The sequence below is a fragment of the Etheostoma cragini genome, chromosome 3 (genome assembly GCF_013103735.1).
Source record: "Etheostoma cragini isolate CJK2018 chromosome 3, CSU_Ecrag_1.0, whole genome shotgun sequence".
Lineage (NCBI taxonomy): Eukaryota > Metazoa > Chordata > Actinopteri > Perciformes > Percidae > Etheostoma > Etheostoma cragini.
Window position 1 is genome coordinate 1,149,238 of NC_048409.1, and position 19,393 is coordinate 1,168,630.

Sequence of the window (19,393 nt, forward strand, 5' to 3'; positions counted from 1 at the left end):
GTCCTTACCTAGGTACTGTCAGGGCCCTCATACTCTGCTTCTGACTGGCTAGTAGTCCTTACCTAGGTACTGTCAGGAACTCATACTCTGCTTCTGACTCGCTAGTAAAAAGCTTAAAGCAAATGTTTTTGATTGGAAACACACATTGAGTGTGTTGTTGGCTGAATGAACACTATCATGCAGGTAACGGCTTTACTCAGCCTTTAAATATGTTATTTACACTAGAGCTTTAACGATTAGTTCATTCATTGTCAACTAATAAATTAACCACCAAGTATTTTGATAATCTTTATTGGATCAGAAATACAATTTAAAATTTGCTTGTTAAATGTAAACGTTTTTTAGTTTCTTCACTCCTCTATGACAGTAAGTTGAATGCCTTTGAGCTCTTGGAAACACTCATTGATATTTTCCCCCAATTTCTGAAATTTTAAAGACATTAAAACAAATTGATTAAGAGAGGAAAAAAAGAGAGAATGATCAACAAGAAAAACTACTCATTAGCTGCAGCCCTATTTTCAGATAAGATGTAAAATACTCCATCAGGCCGGTTTGATGGCTGAGTATAGCCGACCTAAAGTAACATGGTGTAACCTGCATCATTTTACTTTTCGCACATTGGGCCACGTGAAAACCGGTGCATAAGCAGTGAATAACAGCCTACTGCCTGGAAACATAAGTGTGAATGCAGCTTCTCAAAGTGAAACGGGCCCCTTTCCTCCTGTTGCCTGGGTCAACGGCAAATCTCACACTCCCACAATGACACCACAACAATACCAGGCCAGTCTTCAGTTTTACATTTGAAAGCATATTTAACTTTTCACTCATCCATTCACAGCCCCTGAGCAGTAAGACTCTGAGCCTGGCCAAGATTAGCTTTTGGCAGACAATGCAGTGAATTAAAGGCCACACATGGCCCCCCTCTTGTTCTCTGGGTGACCAAACACACTTCCAGGGCCAGGAACTCTTGACCAGTCTTTTAACCCACAAGGAAAAAAACTAGGAATTGGAGATAAGAATATGGCAATGGATTTAGGATCAGAACTTGGCCAGACAAAAGTGTAGTCAGATGGAACGAGACAGATGGTCTTTTTCCTCGCTAACCTACCAAACTGTAGTGGCAGAGGTTTCAGCAGAGGTCGCAGAAAACACTTGGGCATATTGTCAAATGGAAAAAATAAGTATTTAGTTGTAAACTCTAAGATTTATTAAGACATAAAGCAGCCTGTTAATATGTTGATGCTAAAACATGTTTGTGCAGGCTATTTGACCAACAACCTCCCGGTTAGAGTAGAAAGTAGCTCATACATCATAGTTAATGGTAAGGAGATGTCAGTGCTCATTTTCACATGTTCATCATGAATTCCCCAACAGGTCAAACATGACATTTAAAACCTCTGACATTTAAGTAGTTAAATAAACAAAAGAATTATAAAAGCACATCCCTGCCAGGTAAAGAAATACATACACTGGGTAAAAATGTAGAATAGCTAAAAAGAATCTGAGTAATTATTTCAACAAAAAAAATAAAAGCAAAAATAATAACACATCAAAACGAGGACTTTGTGTGACGTTTAATCATGTCTCAGTGTCTCCTTTTTTCATATTTGGTAGATTTGATAGAATAAAAGCTTATTTTGTCTTTTTAGAGTAAATTCTTCATTAGACAGTTAACCCAATTAAACCCATTACAGAAAGGCGTTTTCACCCTACACCCTACAGATCCTGTCACACAGGTATGACACTACTAAAGTATGCAACTCCATGTCCCGTTTTAACTATTACAATTTAGAACGAAAAAAGTACTTTTATGTTAAAAGTATTAAATGGTTGCAAAACTAAGTCCCAATTTTGACAGGTCTCTTCTCAGTATGTTTGGAGGCAGTCAAAGCTTTTGTCCCCCCATTTGTGTATTTTCGAGATGGAAAGGCCTTCCATGGGGAAAGAATACAGAATACTTAATGTGTTGAAGGTTAATAACGTATGCACTTTGTAATTCTCCCCGGAATAAGCATTATTTTAACGAGGAGAAAAAACGGAGAGGAAAACCAGAAGCAGGCAGATATTTGGAGGGACTATGGCTCAGGACCGAAGGGGGCGACCACGCACAGCCGCACACTCATCCCTGCTCTGAACTCGTAATTGTAAATCGTGAGGGACCACGCAGTCATTCCCCAGCATAGAGCGGCCGGCGTGGCACCTCATCTCCCACTGTGTCCGGGGACTATTTCACATATTTCTCCCGAAGGATGTTCGCGGCGTTCAGTTAGGTGTAAGCGTGCTAACGGGCATGGTGGACGGCTGCCTGGCTCATCCATGCGTGGCTCTGTGAGAGCGCTGTAAGCGGCAGCACCTTGGAGGAGGAGGAGGAGGAGGAGGAGGAGGAGGATTTCTCCCCTGCCTGCTCAGTGGAAATACACGTCTGCTGCTCCGGTACTACCACAACGGAAAGGAGACCGAGTAGAAGCAAAGGGGCTTTTTGGGTGCTTCTCAGACTATATTTGTGAATTGTCACCGGGATTGGCCTGCTACATCGGGTGTGTCTTCAGAATGGTAAGGTTCATTTTAGGGAGATTTTTGCAGACTGCTGCACACGAGCATCATGCAGCACCGTTACCGGAGCGGGGACGGAGGACGGAGCCGCGGCCACTTTCACTACACACGCTTCTAGTTCCTTTGGGTATTTTTGGCATTTGTATATACCTATGTGTTTTTACATTCGCATTGTATATTTGGGCTGCCTTTCACATGTAATTTTTTTTTTATTTTTACACACTGTTCCATTCCAGGCACGTTGTTCCAATCCTCGGACAGGGAGAGATTTACGGCGCAGCACGGTAGCCTACCTGCTCCTCGGTTTTTAGCAGCTCAGAGGGTTTGTAGACCGCCTTAACACCCCTCTGTGTGCATTTGATAGCTAGTAAGGGATCCAAAAAGTCCACAGTTGCCTTTCAAAGCAGGCTCAGGAATAGGAATGGCCGCAGCGCGCGCTAAATTATGTGACATAGGTACATAAATAACGGATGGAGATGGGAGGACTGCTTTCTGAATTTAGAGGTATGGTGAAGTGCTCGGCTGTAGGAAGACTGGACATGTGCACACACAGTTGCATGGCTGTAAACACTGTTGTTTTTAATTAAAGGCGTAGCAAGGGAAATGGAGATTTGTTATGGCTTGGGTTTGGACTGTAGCCCCCCCCCCCCCTCTCCATCCACTCCCTTTTTATACAGGTGAGTCAATATTCAACTTTGGAGTAGCCTAGTTTCTGCTTCCTAGTGTGTAGCAGTCCAAGCCAGTGGGTCGGGTAGTGTCTGCTGCTCTGGTTTAATGGAGGAATGCTTGGCAAGGCTCAGGGAAAACTGCATCACAGATAGTTTTACAGCATAATATTAATATAATAAATGATAACAATAATACATAATACCATTCTCAAACAGGCCCTTTTCCAATACATACTGTGGTTTTACCAACGCTACAGCAAATAAACTATTTAAGTCATCCTACATTACATTTTAGATTTACAATAATTTGATTAATTTTTTAATTTAATTTTTTTTTTTTTAATGATTTTGTCTGTTAAATTTATGAGGCAAATCCTTTAAAATGGCATCATCACATGGGGTCACAATCAAACCAATGAAGTTGGATGAAATAAATTTAAGAAACCTTCCCATGTGAATGTTCACAGACATTTTTGTCTGGACGAGTTAAAGCGTGAGTAGGACCCATGGGGGTCATTGTTGGGGCCCTACACACAGCTTAAACCAGTACTGCACTCTGATTGGCCAAGTTGTCAAACTAACACACACACCTCTGAGTGGGTGAGGTGGGAATCCTCATGTTGCTAGTAGTTTTACGCTACAGTACATTACACCAATATAGACCACTGGTCTCGGGTATGTATTAATGAAGGATTTCTCCAGTGATAAAAAAAAAAAAAGTATAATTAAGGATAAGTGAAACTTAACTAAAAAAAGATTTATATCTTAGTGTCAAAACAAGCCAGTCAAGTAAGTTCCCGCCGTGAATGATTTAAAGATTTATTTGTAATTGATAAAAAATGATCCTGGGTTATTTTCAGGTTGTTAAAGTAGTCCAACTTTCCCCGGGAGATAATGCAGACATCAGAATCACTAAACAACTACTTTTGGTACGTGTGGGTCATTTTTTTTCCAGTTCCACAGCTACAAGTGCCGCCATTGGCCGTAGCAGGTTGCATGCCCTCAGGTATTAGAGGTTAAATCCAAGGGAACCCAGGGGCCCCCTGTCCTCTATGGCTAAGTGTTTGGTAGAGTCATCAAATGAAAAATCTGAAGTTGTTAGGTCCTGCCGAGGTTAACCTTTGTAGAACAAGGCTGCATTCTCCCAGTTGTCTTTGTGGTGCTGATGAGCTCTGAGAAGCCGCCTCAGCTCTAGTTCTCTGCATGATAAGAGGGGAAAGAAGCCTCCCTTTGTGATCACAAATGAAAAATCTGTTGCTTGTCTTTCCGCCCTTTGTTGTGTTTTTTCACTGTGAACTGAACGCACAGCTAATTCTCCACAGGGCGGTTTGCTAAAAGAGAGATGACATGTAAGTGGCAGTTGGACCTTGTTATATTCCATAAACGATGGTTGTGTTTGGACTAACGTTGGCAGCGTACGGGGGCAGAACAATGACAGAGAGAAAACAATGAAATGCCTCTGTCCCACTAGAGTTTTCCAGGGGGATATTGTGCATTTCAAGTAATAATTGTTGTGAAAACTGTACAGTCATCCAGGGAGGGAACGGCTGCTTTTGAGGGAAATAGATACCGTGGATGGTGACGACTCCAGTTTGTGTGGCTCAGTTGGCAGAGCATGACCACCTAAACAATGTCATGTTAGATATACAGTAAATAAAAGATAAGCAGCATTACCTGCTTTGCATTACATAAAACCTTAACATCACATTGCTATCTGTGTCCTTAAATTAAAAACTACTATATTTGATCTTTACTATGGGTGTTCCTGTTACTTTGTCCAGTCAGTGATCCTTAAGTACCTGCTGTTTCAACGTAGCAGCATTCAGTGCAGCACAAGGAGAGGGCGAATGTTCTAGCCCGGAGCATTATGTTTAGTTGAAGCTGCAGTCTGTCGTCTTGTGATTCATCACACATAGAACTAATGGGTAGCTGTTACAGTTACACTACTTTATTGGACATGAAAGCTGTGCACTGCACCCCCTGCACCCTCTCTCTCAGACACACTCTTTTTTTTTTTTTTTTTGACAGCACAGCTCCAGACTTTGTGTGACAAGTTGAGAACACTGCAGAAATCAAAAGCATGTGGTGTTTTCATGTTGCCAAGTGACCAACTGATTGTAGCAATTTCCTCCTTAGTGCAGTTTCCACATTCAGATACACAAACCTCACATTTATATCTTCAACACTCTCTTCTTTGTGCTCTATATGCTGCATCATTCAAATTGGAAAAGTAAAGTTATTTTTGTGGCCATTGTTGACCTGACCTGGGTTTTAAAATAGAATTCTGTTTGTATGACGCAGTATGTGCGTTTTGTGTGCCTTAGCTCCTTGTGAGAGGAGGAATCACACAATTTAAAGTGACAGACAGAAGCTAAGGACTTTTTAAATAACTAAAGATTTCACCTTGGTGTTATCGCCAAAATAAATATATATCAAAAGCGTTTCTTTGCTGCATTGATGCTATAACACTGGAAACGGCAAATAAACAAAGAGAAATCAAATTCCCTTGGAAATGTTGGATTTTGTCTCATTTAATGAAGGGAAATTTGAAGAGAACAAAGAAATGGTTGATCTCACACTTAGACAAACTCAATACCTGATTTTGGTTTTGCATTTTGATATGGGATAAGTCACTTTAAGAATAGCATTGAACAACCAAAAAAAATATGTTCAAAAAAAGGAAATAATAGTGTTAAACATAGATTTGAGTGGATGTTTTACGTCTTCACATTCTCTATTCCTGGAGAATTGCAGTGGTCCCTTTTTTTCTCTGACCCTATGTAATCCATTTTTCAAAGAACTGGAATCTTACACCTGTTTGGTGCTCTGAAAGTCAGAATCAATCAAACAAAGTACTTGAGGAGTGAGGTTGGGGTTGAAATTATACACTCGAGCCCCCAGACACAGTGTAGTATTTCTCCTCCCGGCACACAGCAACAGACTCCCCTTTGTGTCCGACATTTCAGAGTACTCATGTAGCAATCTTAAAGATGACTCTTATTGCTGCAGAGGCTAATGACAATCTGCAGGTGTGGTACTCATTATCCTTACGTTGGCTGCTGGTGCAGTAGAGCATTATCCTGTTCATGTTTGTCTTAAAATCCGCAATGCTCCCCATAAAACTTGAATATTTCACAGAGCAGAAACATCATCCTCAGAGTAGCGTAGTAGTCAAAGCACATCTACAGTAATGACATTGTAGACAGTCCCAATTCATGTATTAAACCTGCATGTCTTACATTATTAATGCAAATGGCCCTTACAATTTTGTATATATTTTTGAAGTGAAGTTTCTTACCAGTTGCCAGACCTGTGTTGTATTGGACAAAAATGTTTATTCACCAAACACCTGATTTTGAAGGGTGAATAAATCAAAACCATAAACAGATGTTGTTAAAGAAATCTAACCTTATTGGTAACAGCTGTTGCTCCTTGTAGGTCCCGTCCCTGCTTCTGTGGGTGACACATTAAGATCACCAACACTTGTACTCTGGAAAAGCTCAGAATCAAACAGGGTGTGTGATAATAAAGGCTGAAGGACATTTCCTCAGATGCATGAAATATTAGCCAAACAAGACAGAAAAGAAGGGGTAAGCACCAGATTCAGATGCTAGTGGTTAGACCAGGTAGCTGTAACAGTGGTTAAAGAAGCTGTGGATGCACTTAACAAGCTAGTTGTTCTCCAGCCTTTAGAATTACCCCTGAGTTAAATCTTATTAAAAATAAGTACCTTCTCCACAGTCTTTAAAAAAGTCATCTTTGAAATTCACAACGCTTTTACGTTCATCAGGGCTGCACAAATACAAAGCACATTTCTTCTGAACACAAGATTTAAAGTTGTGCTTTTGCAGGATTAATTGTGTAGAGACTCAGTTTTACAGATGGTTCATTAACTACATTTATATTGTGCTTTTCTAGTTTTAACCACCTCTCAAAGCGCGCAATTAAATCAACTAATCGATTAGTCAACAAAATCATGTGTTAGTCAACTAAGAATTTCTTTAGTCGAGGACAGCCCAAGGTAGCACACTGCCATGAGTCCATGAGGCAAATGTCTGATTGCTCCATATTTAAATTGGGATATTTTGTGATTTAATTCTGAATCTGCACGTTCTCTGTCAGGTAAATGTAGTAGTGCAATGTCTTCCTCTGATGTAGAAATACATTTTCAGTCAGTGTTAGGGTATAGGGTGGAGTTTCATATTAAGTGGTTTGGGGTCCTGCTGTTAGTAATTTTGGGTTAATATTTGGTTTTGAAGAACTCTACAAGCTGCAATACCACAGGCCAAGCAGGACTGAAGTCCGTTCCAAGCAGGCACATTTTCAACGGGCACTGTACTAGTACATTAGAGAGGTTTGGAGGTAGAAAGCATGACAGTGCCTTCAACTGACAGTGTTGTGTTCCTACTTTTAAATATGGTTCTGGATCAGTAATGGGATGGAGGGTCATTAGAACTGATGGTTGCCTTGCATGGTTGTTAATAGCCAAATAACATAAGGCCATTTTACAGGACCAGGGGCACTTAGTGGTGCACGCTGTTCTCTTGGCATATTCTCAGAAGTAGTAGTTTACATGCACTGCAGATACATAAGTCAAATGTTGATGATGGTTAGCTAGATCATAATCACACTAGTGCTGTCAATTTCTAGGGGAGGCATACTAAAATTGTACTCTTTTCATATTAAAGACCATTTATAAGGTTTTTCACAGTGCTTGAATTATTGCCAGATCTCATGATTATTTGTTGCCGTGATTTTAAGCCATGGTTTCTTGAAAAGAGGATTTTCTTAAAGACTAATGAAAATGACAAACATTTTGGGGTGTGTGGCAGATTTTGCTCAAATATGCAAGTGAAATGGTTGACAAACGTACAAATACAATGGAGACCTGTGGGAGAGAAAGTCTAAAAAGAATTCTTCAAACGTTAAATGTCAAAGTAAATGTCTTTAAACAATTTGCTGTAATAGGGCAGAATTGGCGTTGCTAGTGTTACAACCCTTTATGTTGGATTGCCCATCATGCATTACAAGACTGTCCCCTGATGGAGAGAAATGGAGACTGATCATTTCAAAGTGCTCTCAACTACTGCTCACAGACGGACTCTGCCCAACTGTCGGGTCAATGTGTTTTACACCACTAGAGTTAAACGCACTGCAGCAAATTGCCCCACTCCCGTTGTTTTGTGTATACTGTGGCCTGCCGCAGCTATGGACAGCAGATACAGAAGCTTGCAATTTCATGACTGAATTTCAACTGTTGTTCAACTTGAAAAAAGCAACAAAAAATAGGTTTTTGAAGGTCCTATCATTATGATGATGTAGCTGACAGGCATCACATTCCTTGCAGCTATCAGACTTATTAAGTGGCATCTTATATATTTTTTTGCATCTTTGAGTCCTCCCATCAGAACCTCCTCCCTAGTGGCATTTCATCATGACCTGGATAATCTTATGCAAGATAGTGAAACTGCAGTTAATTTGCAGGTAATTAAACCCTAGTGGTTTACAGTTACAGTACAAAGCGACATACAGTAAGGCTGCAGTCAGGATGGCTGTGTAATGTTAGAATATATGATAACATGGCTCCACACTATCAGGACTTTGCATTTTGTGCAATGAATGCTTGGCAATGCAAGCCTACTTATATCCAAAGCAGGATAAGGAATTTTGAGTAGTGTTGGCAGCTCATAAAAGTTGATACAGTATCTTCTGATCTTCTCCTGATACGAGTTGTGAATGTGGCATTTTCCCTATCGCAGCAGTGAGTGGGGGGGTTTAATAAACGGCCAGGATGTCTTCATTTTCTGCAGAACTGTCAGCTCGTCACAGGAACATTGGATTTTGTCGTAGAAGCTGTGATTCTTTTTGCATAATTGAGGGAGTAGTTGCTTCTGTAGTTTGTAGTTTAAAAAGCAAATGACGTTTGGAGGTCTGTGGCTCTAAAGAAGAAACTGATATTGTAAGGATATGCAAACGTTTTACAATGGGGTATTGCATTTGTGGTTTCTGTTCAAAGTATACATTTTGGCAGATCTTGTTATTACCCTGATGTGAAAAGGCCAAGTGCGTGACTTCCTTCATATTATTTTAATATTTTGTATCCTTTGCTGTATGCATAGCTGTGTTTGATTAACAAAAGAAACTCAGGAATGTTTGGATATGGATAACTGGCATGTTAGAAATCTTGATTATTTCAATCGTAATGTAACTGCCAACATTTAATCTGGAGGTCATTCCTGGTTATGGCAGTGGTTACATGAGATGGACACACAACATGCAACTTTCATATGATCATAACACATTGGTGACTATCGTGTATTTGGTTCTAGGCTTTCAAGCCTGTCAAAGTAGAAATGTGAAATGTTGCTGTGTTGTCAATGTCAGACATGACTGGGGCAGAGTACAGACCATTTGTGAGGTATAACTTAACACAGTACTTTAATTCTTGTCAGATCTCATGCTAATTTGTGGCTGTAAGTTAAAGCTGTGATTGCTGGGCCAGAGATGTTTTCAAAGGATACATTACAAATCATGGCTTCATTCACGGGAAGATGCAGGACATATAAAAAGCCCATCCTGCTCCTCACTGATTAAACGCCCTCTTAAGACATTTTCAAATCAGAGTTTTTTTACCGTATACGGTTGGCATCAGCTTCCTGTTGGTATCTGTAATCTTAGACATTTTAAGGAATCTACACGTGAACAAGCCTAACTGCAAAGAAAACTAGTGAAAAGCTCTTAAACTGTATCTTTTATAATTAAATAAGATGTATCTCAAGTATCAAATTGAATACCACGATATTTTTGACCAAATACACCAGAGTTGATATTGTAGGGTTGACAATTGTTGCCTTCACAAAATATTTACAAAATTAGATTTTTTTATAAATAATAACGTGGATATAATAACTAAGTGGGTAAATGCAAACATAGAACAGCTAGAACAGTCTGGTGAGTTTAGAAAATGACATCGCTTTTCTGCAATGCAGCCTCTAAAACCATTTCAATATTATGATATCCAAAATGTAAGACGATATCTAGTCTCATATATCGATATAATACCAATATGCTCCCCAGCCCTAAGCTAGGCTAAAAACTTAATTTGAACACTTAGTACACTTGGTGAACATACTGCAGTAACCACAGCATCATGGGATATTATAGTCTGCCTGTAGCCATGACGATGCCTCTGGAAACGTTTATTTGGCCAAAAGAGTGATGAAATAATTTTGCGGTTTGTATTCTGTGTCTCACTTATCCAAGCAATCAGATAGCGTACCAGGAAGGGAACGGCCTCCCTTTGATTAGGTCCATGTGCATGTCACTCCACGTCAAGGTTCAGCACTATAAGTGTTTTAGGTTTGACAAGAGACAGGGGATATGAGAAGATTTTTTTCTGCACTGTAGAGGTACGAGGCCAAACTTTTGCCTGAAACTGGATCAAAGTGGCTGTCTGTGCCTGAGACATCAGAGTGCTGCCAACAGGGCCTGCTCGTTTCATCCAACCAAACACCAGGGTGACATCCATGGCGTGATGTCATGGTTGTGCCTCATTATTTCTATTTAGTAACAAGAATTTTCAACCCCAGCATTGAAAACTGACTTCAGCTTCCCCAGTTGTGCAAGTTATTAAATCAAATGGGAGTGAAAGTCTTTTCTTTGTTTTTGCAGGAAACTGTCATTTTTGAAACCTGCATAGGAAGGTTTTCAGGGGGAGGGAGGTGCTGAAAAGGAGTTGTCAATATATTTTGCAAGTGTTAGGCAGCAAAGTGGAGTGATAGCTCTCAGGGGGGCTGGCCTTTAGCTGTTATTCTATAAATATTAATAAAACACAGTGGCCTGCCTGGAAGGAAGCTAACAGTTTGCTCATGTCACAGACTCGGCTTCAATGTGACAAGTTATGAAAAGAGTGATGAGACGACAAAGAGGTGGGAAGATGACATTTAGTGACAGGCCTCATTTTTCCAATATAAAATGGCATCACTGAAAACAGAAGCTGAGTCTGCTGACCTCTCCCTCACACACTGTGACCCAGAAAACAGTTCCACCGGTGAACTTTAAGCTCTGTTTAGTTATGGATTGATTTATTCTTCTGACCACCATAACAAAATACAGTCACATACATGATTGGAAGAAGTTGCCAAAACATTAATTGACTGATCAATTTTGAATGCGCTTGGAGACGGCTCTAAAGAAATGGAAATTGTGCTGGTTCATGTTAAGAGAATTTTTGGAGCAAATTAAAACGTCATGCCATCCTGGCAGCACCACTGGGAATAATCTCTGGATTTCATTTCTCAAATAAATTGCAAAAGTACAGTACATGATGTGATTACTCTTTGATGAGGCCTTTTATTTCCCACATGTTCAGTAATATGACAAGTAACCTCATGTCTGACCTAAAGCGTCTGCAATCTGTTTAATGTGGTTTTTACTTTTCTTGCAATCAGAATACTTGAATCTCACACTGGCCTGTTTATCTACATGCCATGCAATGGAGATTATACATGGAAGGATTTGGCTGCTGCTGACGTTGCTCTGCCAAGATGCACTTCTAGCATGCAACCAAGACTTAGTAGCAACACAGTGCTTTGGCATGCTAATACATGTAGAGTGTTTGCTCCCTTTGTATTTCTTTCATGCTCTGCAGTACATGCAGGTATTGTTTCTGTGAGAGAACAACGCATTCAAAACTATCTTTGAGAGCAGTATTGACAGTCATACAAAGGATAGAATTGATATTTATGAAAATGTCACAGCGGCTGTAAGTGTGATTGTTTGGTGTCAGTGAGCAGAACACACCGGGGCCACATTCAGGCCCAGATCTGTTGCCACAATAGGAAAAATGTCAGAAATCAGGATACCGTTGCACCATCCCATAAAGGTACTAAATGCAACTGCTGAGATCTGAAGTTGTAGAAAGGCTTGATTCATGTTTCTCACCTTTACTTGGTCAAGTTTCTGCCACATTTTCACTCTTCTTTGCTGCTTTTGAATGATGTTGTTACTGGCTTGCGTCCGCATCAGCAAGCTATCTCTTAGTAACATGCATTGTCAGTAGAGGTGTGACAAGATCTCGTCCCCACGATATCTCGTCGAGGTAGAAAGTGTCTTGCGATATCGGTACAATAGTGCAAATCGAAAAAAAAAAAACTGCCTGTAAAAGCCAGCGTTAGAATGTAAGAGAGTACCGTGTCTCTCCCTCTCTCTTTCTTGGCATCAGCAGCCTAATACTTACTTTACTTTTAATGATAAACAAAGGTTATAAATGAATACTAGATTAGCCGACTTCGTTGTTTAGTGTTGCAATTAATAAAATGCAGAGGAGGAGAAAATAGCATCTTTCTTCACAAATATCATCTGTTAAGTATTTGATGGTATTTTCTTTGTGCTTTAGAACGTCATCAATGTGAAACATTAATAAAATAAGCTTTATTTTTCTCTGTCTACTGTACATTGACAAATTCAAGTACAACCCCAACCGTCCCGTCAGACTCCACCTACCAAGAGCCTGGGTCTGTCCCAGGTTTCTTTCTAAAAGGAGTTTTTCCTCACTACTATTGAACTGTTGCCTGCTCTGGAGGGAACTACTAGAACAGTTGGGTCCTCGTAAATTATAGAGTGGGCTAGACCTGCTCTATCTGTAAATTACAGATTGGTCTAGACCTGCTCTATGAGTAAATTAGAGATTGTGGTCTAGACCTGCTCTATCTGTAAAAATATTCTGTGTATACATAAATAAAATTGACTTGAATTGAAAACATTTGGTCAGAAACCTTCAGTTATGTTGCGGCCTTGCTGGTCTCTCCACCGTATATAGAAGAAGTTCCCATGAAACTGTTAGTTATACAGGAGAGAAGCCAGTTGGCAAGATGTTTGGACTACTTTTCCGGTCTTATTTCTTCACTGAAGTTTTCTGTAAGATAGTGTTAAGGTCTTGTCTTGATCTCGTGAACCCAGTCTCGTGTCCCGTCTGGTCTCAGGAGCTGGGTGTCTCGTCACACCCCTAATCATCAGTAATCAGAAGACGTAGTCCACCAGGAAGATTCTGGCTTTGTTGCAATGTCCTCAAATTGTGTTGCAGGATACATTAAGTGGCATATGATGACTCAACATTTTATTTAATTCAAATGGTAATGGTTATATAAAAAATAACACAAACTCAAAATGTGTACTATAGTGTGGTTAAAAGTGTGTGAAAATCGGTGGCCTCAAGCTCAGTAGAAAGAGGAAGTTGCTAGGAGGTTATGTTTTCTGCTCTGTTTGTCTGTTTGTTGGGTGATTTTTATGGATTTAGCTGGAAGTGTGTACCACTGGCCAAGGAGGAACCCATTACATTTGTTGTTTTTTTGCTGCGTGTGGCTTCGTAGGTAGCGGTGTATATTTTGGCTGTTATGTTTGCAGCTGCGCCTCGGGACCCCAGATCAATGTTTAGTTGATGAGTTTCAGTTTGTGAGCTGGATTATCATGTCATATTTATACTAGTGTTACTCAGCGTCACCCTCATATTGTGCATTATGCAATACGTTTAACAGTGGTCCTGACTGCTGGTTCTGCTGATAAATACTTATCATGAATACTCTTAAATACCATAAATTAAGGAACTTCTCCCATCTAGCGTTGAGATCGTATATTGCCATCAACTCTCTCTCGCCACGCAGTTCCAACTACGTAATACAGCAACGGTGGCCGTCACACTTCAAAAAGCACAAGTGTACAAAAGGCCGTCTATCAGCCGTGGTTGTTGGAGTGCAGGTCAGAGAGTGGCGCGGACGCACGCACGCTTTACTCCACAAGGGGCACGCCAGCAACCCGACGGAAAGCAGAGAGAAAGAAAAAGAGACTGCCGCGGCCCGCAGTGAACTAATCGGGACTTGGTGTGTGCGTCCAAAGCATCGCCGATGTTTGCTCTTTTTCTGATGACGCCAGTCTCTTGCTCTTCTCAATATCCTGTTTCTTTTTCTGGCTGAAGAAGAAGACTCCTGGGACCTACAGGGCCGCCGGCGATCTGGGCCGACTTTAAGACGCCATAGCGGGCTTGGTTTTAAAGCCAGAGTGAAGGTGTCTGAGTCATGTTGGCCTGGGCCGAGTCCTGCTCTCTCTGTGCCTTCTAGTCTTCTGTTGCTTCGGTGTATGTCAACCGAAGCAGTGATACTGGCTTGGTTCTAGCATGCGCTGACATCTCCTCTATCCTTGCTTTTCTGCAGAATTTTGATGTTACAAAAAACAAAAATAAATCTACATGGAGTTCCTCAATACATCACTACCTAAGATTAACATCTAAATAGTAATATGCCATGTCTATATATAAAAAAACAACACTCATACCTCAGTTATCCGTTATCAAAGCCGTTCATGAATTACTTACATTTTGATTTACCGGTGGACTGCTGTGTCAGTTCATTAGGCTTAGGCTGTTTTGATACATTCTCAATATTCAATTGATATATTTATTAATTTATATTTATATATCTGTGGAGCTGCTTTTAGACAGAGCCCATGTCCATGTTTGTTTCCCCCAAGGAATGCAATTCATTTATTTTTTGGGGGGGCATTTTAGGCCTTTATTGAATGGACAGCCTTAGACAGGAAAAGTGAGAGAGGGGGAATGACATGCAGCAAAGGGCTGCGAGTAGGAATCAAACCTGCTGCCGCTGCAGCTAGGACTGAGCCTCTGTACATGAGGCGCAACGCACAACCAGGTGAGCCGCCAGACGACCCTATGAATCCAAATTGAACGTAGCCAAACCGAACTGCAGGACATTGTAAGATATATTTCACTCAGTTAACTGTACATTTTTTCTACATTCATTATTCTTTTCATCCCACATTAAATGAATCAGTGAAATTGTCTCTAAAGGTCTATAACAACCTGGTTAGTTCCAGCCCCAGTGTTACCGCCCATGATTTAGTTGCTCTTATCCACTGATTAAACAGTTGCATTTACAGACATGTCTTTGAATATTGCAAACATTATGCAAAAGCCTATTGCTCTCAGCTTATGGTATCCAAACGCATTTGTATTAATGGAATTTTCACACCAGTGAGGTGATAATTCCTGTGTGGTAAGGTGTAAAATTGAGCAGCTTTGATGTCAAGCAGTGTATTTAAGATTTCAAGATGAGGGTGTTAATCAGTTGACAAAAATCTTTTCGCTTCTAAAAGCTTTTTTCAATAATCCCTTTAGCCTGAGATCCGGTTGCTACATTCGGTAAAGGCAGTCTATCTGTTTACACTTTCATTATATTAAGAACACAAAATTATCTTTAGGCTCCCTTATTTTTATTGCATTCATATTCAGAAATCAACTTGTCAGTGTGACTTGGATGTAATAGAACATTGCTTACCAAGTAGCTCTTTGTAACTAGGTGGTTGGGTATGACTTGGGTTTGGAATAAGCAATTTTTCATTAAAGCATCGCCAGCTAAGATGCTGTAATACAATATATATGTACAGCAAATAAATATAAGCAATTATCAAGCTAGATTAAATTTGACCAGACCAACTATCCATGGTCCTTTAGTGGATGGTTAAAAACCTGAGTGACTCATGACAGCTAAATGCACAGCAGGTCCAGCTGTGATATTTAAGAGCTCAGGGAACATTACCTCGACCACTTGTCTAAGCAAGTAGTTCCTAATGTTCTATACAGGTGTACTGTACATCAACAGTAGGGAACGATTCCTAATGTGCCATGTAACTATCCCAGCCCTTGCTTTTATTCTGAAAAGAAAGGCTTGCGTGTTCATAATAGCAACATGTAATCCAGTGTTCGATACTCACATATATTCTCTGTACAGAGTGAGTCAAGATGGAGATGTTCTTCCATAATATTTAATGGGCATGCCGGGCAAAATATCAACGCAATTCCTAGGTCGCACAAACTGTAGCAGAGCAGTTAATAAGAGAACTATGGTCATTGAATGTTAAATCTATTGTCTAGTAGGGGTGGGGGGAAAAAATCAATACAGCATAATAATTTTTTCAGTGGCAATACTATATCGATACACCGGCACCAAGTATGGATCTATAATTATATATGTGTTGGTCAGTTTGTCTGCTTGACAATCCCATTTTGCAGCAGTTAAATTGAAGTGAAATGAAGAAAAAGAGAAACGTTTATTTTTAGATGAAACGGATGTTGACAAAGTTTCCTTTTGGGGACGTCATTTGAAACTGGGAAAACGTAGAAGTTGGAAAAAAGGTTATAATTTGCAATAAATCGCAGAATATTGCAATATGTTTAAAATCACAATAGTATTGTATCGTGGCATAAGTATCGTGATGATATAGTATCGGGAGGTGTGATCCCCCCCCCCCCCATTGTCTAGTGGATCTACTCTACTTTCTGGAGAAGGTTGTGGATTCTCTAACGGCAGCTATTTATCATGCTGGGCTCCTGTACTGTGTCAGGTAATGAGCAACCCTGATCCCAATGCGGACACAGCTGAGAGACACAGAGACTGCTTACTCTGGTGATGTGATGGAGATAACGTAGTCCAGACTACCATAATGCTGCCTTCCCACTGGCAGTTGAAATCAGCTCCGATACGGCTTTGAAACGACCTGAAGCCATTCATTTGCTATGGAGAATCGCAGGCCGCATGCGAATGGGTCCGAACTCTTCACAATAAAAGCTTTCTAGTGGTTCTCCACTGAAGAGCTTTTATTTTTAAGCATTTACACTTACAGAACACTTTGTAATAGCTCACATAGCAGGGGGTGAATCAGAAAATAGAGAAGCTACTATCTGTTAGACCAAATGAAGTACTGGGAATGTAGCAGTAACAAAAAAAAACTAAGATCAGAGACTCAATGCACATTAAGTTGGAGCAATAAAAAAAAAACAATATCCAAAAAATCTACTGAAATCTAAATATACCTAGTAGCCATAAAGTCCGTACACGTTGTAGCTCAACATGCTGCGCAAATCCATGACGTCCACAGAGGTTTGTTGATGGCAGAAACCCATCGTGAGCCGTTCTCCCAAGAAGGAGCGTTGTGCGTCAGTGTGGTCACCCCCTGCTGTGAGGATGCAGAGCAGTTTTTAGAAGTTAGTGTGGCACTGAAGGGTGCAATATCAAACCAATGGGAGAACACAGGACAGTTGCACATCATTAGCCACTGTTAAATCTGCCGAGGTCTTATGCGGGTTTAATAAGGTGCCAATGCAGGGCGAACAGTAGGCAACAGCTGAGGCTGACCGTCAAAGTGAGAGACTCACTTTGACTTTTTTTAACATTGCATGCGTGCAACTGAGTAAAAACAGCGATGAAGAGAGATAGCAAGAGAGAGCAAGAGAAACAGAAACAGCAGCTTAGAAACTGCTTGTGTCTAAGTTGTACAGTACCTCAGCATCTTGACAAAGACATGACAGAGCTGGAGCAGGAGGCAATTCAAACAGGCCTAAGGGTCTTAAGCAGCATTTCTTATTTTATTTGTGAAATTGAAGAAAAACAGTTACTGACGACCAGTGTTTTTTCTTCTTCAGTGAATTTATCTAAATGGCAGAGTTTGGGAAAGCTCAGAGGACAGGCATATTATTTACTTTTTATTTACAATTTGAACTCTTTCACAGAAGACACACAATGCTTTTGGTAGTGTAACATGCTCAACAGCCTTCACGTCAGGATTTCTACAAAGAATGTTGTGCGCTATAGTACTTAGTGACAGTTAATAGAAAAAAGTGAAGTGTAAAGCGTAGTGAAGTAGGATACGTGAAGAGAAAATACATATGACAAACATGAAGTTTTGAGGGATGTGCGGACATTGCCTTCTGTTGTCCGTGCTGAAAGGATTTGACAGTGTGCTGTATCTCCCTGAGTACCCAGGCGTTACAGTGCATGGAGCGACAGATTGCTTACCTGCCTCTGGAATAAAGCTAGGATCAACTGTTCCATGCTCTCTTTTGTTTGGATGTTTATGTACACCTAGATGAAATATACAGTGGCTTGACAAAGTTTACACCCCCACGCTAAAGTTGAATAAAAAGAGGAATAAAAAAAATATTTTGGAAATTGATCTTAATGCCTTAATTCAAAATTATTTGGAAAATCCAACCTTTAAGGACACCAATTTTCTTTGTGAGTGAAAAATGTATTGTAAATAAATAAAAGATTTTCCTTAAAATACAGGGGGCATAAGTATATACCCCCCTATGTTAAAATACAGGGGGCATAAGTATACACCCCCCTATGTTAAAATACAGGGGCATAAGTATACACCCCCCTATGTTAAAATACAGGGGTATAAGTATACACCCCCCTATGTTAAAATACAGGGGTATAAGTATACACCCCCCTGTGTTAAAATACAGGGGGCATAAGTATACACCCCCCTATGTTAAAATACAGGGGGCATAAGTATACACCCCCCTATGTTAAAATACAGGGGGCATAAGTATACACCCCGCTATGTTAAAATACAGGGGGCATAAGTATACACCCCCCTATGTTAAAATACAGGGGGCATAAATATACACCCCCCTATGTTAAAATACAGGGGTATTAGTGTACACCCCCCTATGTTAAAATACAGGGGAATAAGTATACACCCACCTACGTTAAATTAGAGGCAGGCACATTTTTATTATTAAAGGCCAGTTATTTCATGGATCAGGATACTATGCATCCTGATAACGTTCCCTTGGCCTTTGGAATTAAACTAGCCCCCCCACATCGTCACATCATGCATAGATCAGCATGGGGAACTTTCCAGAAGATCATCTCTCAATGCAAATCAAACCAGCTATTAAGCTAACTGAAATAACACCATGCCTATCTCTATGTATGGTGAAGGGTATGTGATGATGGGGGGGGGGGGGGGGGGGGGGGGGGGGGGGGTAATTTAATTCCAAAGGCCAAGGGAACGTTATCAGGATTCATAGGATCCTGATCCATGAAATAACTGGCCTTTAATAATAAAAATGTTCCTGCCTCTATGGGAATTTAACATAGGGTGTATACTTATGCCCCTGTATTTTAACATAGGGGGGTGTATACTTATGCCCCCTGTATTTTAACATAGGGGGGTGTATACTTATGCCCCCTGTATTTTAACATAGGGGGGTGTATACTTATGCCCCCTGGAGAAGAAAATTTATTTACAATACATTGTTCATTCACAAAGACAATTTGTGTCCTTAAAATGTTGAATTTTGCTAATTAAAAAAA

General features: G+C 40.3%; 1 protein-coding gene across 12 annotated transcripts in view; it reads left to right on the forward strand.

Annotated features, from left to right (window-relative positions):
* Positions 1 to 2,127: 2,127 nt before the first annotated feature.
* Positions 2,128 to 19,393, forward strand: part of tenm4 (teneurin transmembrane protein 4) — a 166,277-nt gene continuing 149,011 nt past the window's right edge. For 10 of the 12 annotated variants that reach the window (XM_034865640.1, XM_034865643.1, XM_034865648.1 and 7 more), the window contains exon 1: positions 2,128 to 2,553. The gene's annotated coding sequence lies outside the window, so the exon portion shown is untranslated. The remainder of the gene's footprint in view (positions 2,554 to 19,393) is intronic. The other 2 variants (XM_034865689.1, XM_034865681.1) reach the window with 1 other exon arrangement.